The 2435-nt window shown below is 54.9% G+C and overlaps 1 pseudogene; it reads left to right on the top strand.

The window, feature by feature from the left end:
- The first annotated feature begins 246 nt into the window (after positions 1–246).
- LOC146756901 (class I histocompatibility antigen, F10 alpha chain-like) lies at positions 247–1673 on the top strand (annotated as a pseudogene).
- The last annotated feature ends 762 nt before the right edge of the window (positions 1674–2435 follow it).

Genomic DNA, 2435 nt, shown 5'->3' on the forward strand with positions numbered 1-2435 from the left:
GTGCACTTTGAAGCAGGGAAGGCCCTGCTGGCACCGCCTGTCGCAGCCACTACCAACACGGTTTGCTGTTTCTCAAGGGTCAATAAGTAATAATGCCCCTAGTGATACTCCAGCACATTTGTCCTCTAAAACTGGTTCTATCTGACATGCAACTTCATAAAGTTCAATTATCAATTATTAGCTCAAAGGCATGGTTATGAGCATCCTAAAAGCATTTGTTGCACAATAGTTAGTGGCCATTAAAAATCAATATATCAGAGTATATGAAAGTTGAAGACTTTTCCTAACTAGTGACATGTGAACACAATGGGACCCTCATGGATTTATTTCCAGGTTGCAGAAACTTAGGTTGCAGAGCAAACGTGTTTGTTCTTTTTAGTAGGTTTAACAGTAATGTTGTTATGCTGTGTTTGACTTGTCTCTTTTTTCACATCTAGAGTATTGTCAATCGAGGCCTTGATTGAGTTATAATGGTTATGTTATTAATATAAGTAGTGTTGTTATTCTATAGGCAGTAGCTTGCTAATTAATAAAAAAGGGGGGGTCGCCGCGCTCCGACCCCGCAGAGCTCCACTCCATGCGGTACTTGGAAATAGGGATGACGGAATCCAGCCCCGAGCAGCCCTGGTTCTTTGAAGTGGGGTACGTGGATGGCGAAATCTTCGTGCACTACAACAGCTCTGGTTGGAGCTACGTGCCCTGCACCGAGTGGATGAAGGCACCTGGAGCTGTGGATCCCGAGTACTGGGACAGGAACACCCAGAGAGCACTGAGCAATGAGCAGAATAGCCGCGTGAGCCTGGTCAATGCGGCACGGCGCCACAACCAGAGCGGCGGTAAGCACAGCTGGCACCGCGGCTCCATGCTGTGGGATGGGGCTCCATGGTGCATTGCTGCCCGCACCCCCCAGGGCTGGTCCTGCCCGGCGGCACCATCCCGTGGCTGCCCGTCACAGCCCCACCGAGCTCGACCCTGGGGGACCCCAACCCCATCCCCAGTACAGTGGGTCCCCTGGAGCTGGAGGGGCCCATCAACCCCTGCCTGGCTGTGTTTCAGGGTCTCACACATGGCAGCGGATGTTGGGCTGTGACATCCTCGAGGACGGCACCACCCGGGGCTATCATCAGTATGGCTATGATGGGAGAGACTTCATTGCCTTCGACAAAGACACGATGATGTTTACTGCAGCGGTTCCAGAGGCAGTTCCTACCAAGAGAGCGTGGGAGGAACCTGGTTATGCTGAGAGACGGAAACATTACCTGGAGCAAACCTGTGTGCAGTGGCTGCAGAGACATGTAGAGAACGGGAAGGCAGAGCTGGGGAGGACAGGTGAGGGGGGGCCTGCGGTGTGAGACTGCAGGTAGGGCGGGGGCTCAGCGTGGGGAGCTCAGCCCGGCCCTCACTGCCGCCCACCTTCAGAGCAACCCGAGGTGTGAGTGTGGGGGAAGAAGGCCGACGGGATCCTGACCTTGTCCTGCCACGCTCACGGCTTCTACCCACAGCCTATCGCCGTCAGTTGGATGAAGGACAGCATGGTGCTGGGCCAGGACACCCACTCGGGGGGCATCGTGCCCAACAGCTACGGCACCTACCACACCTTGGTCACCATCGACGCGGTGCCTGGGGACGGGGACAAGTACCAGTGCAGCGTGGAGCATGCCAGCCTGCCCTAACCCAGCCTCTACTCATAGGGTGAGTGAGGGGATGTGGGGCTTGGGGGCTCTGGGCTGCCCCTTCCCCTGCTGACTGCTCTGCCTTCCCCCAGAGCGGTCACAGTCCAGCCTGGTGCCCAACGTGGTGGGGGTGGTTGTCGCCGTTGTGGCCATTGCCATCATGGCTGGCGTTGGATTCATCATCTACAGACGCCATGCAGGTAAAAGTGGAGGGGTGTAGGAGGACAGTGGGGGCTGTGGGGGGATTTGAGGCTCCCTCAGGAGCCCTCAGCCTGGCTGTGATGTGAACCTGTGCTGATGCATCTCTCTGTCTGCAGGGAAAAAGGAGAAAGGCTACAACACGGCGCCCAGTGAGTGATGAGGGCAGCGCTGTCCCCCACCTCTGCCCAGTGCCAGGGCAGCATTGAGGTCCCCGATTTCTCCCAGGGTTCCCCTTCCTGGTGCTCAAAGCTGCTCCATGCCCCACAGCAAGAACAGGGCTGGGGCTCATGGCTGTGAGAGTCCTTCCTTGTTTTCTGGCTCCAAGCTTGCTTCCTGAGGTGTTTCTTGTGAGAAGACTCTCAATGATTTATTGAAGTGGCAAGTAATGGGTGATACCGTGTGACAATCAATATCACTTTTTGGGTATTTGAATATTTGAAAGCACCTTCCTTCAGAGCTGTTTGCCTCCAGAAGAGTGCTCAGGACTGTTTATGAGTGGAAGATCTGGCCCGGGACTAAATAGCTCCAGCTTGGTGTGGGAAAACTGGGTAATGAAGCCAT

This window comes from Coturnix japonica, chromosome 25 (genome assembly GCF_054131305.1).
Source record: "Coturnix japonica strain WE chromosome 25, WE-NBRP24, whole genome shotgun sequence".
Taxonomy (NCBI): Eukaryota; Metazoa; Chordata; class Aves; order Galliformes; family Phasianidae; genus Coturnix; species Coturnix japonica.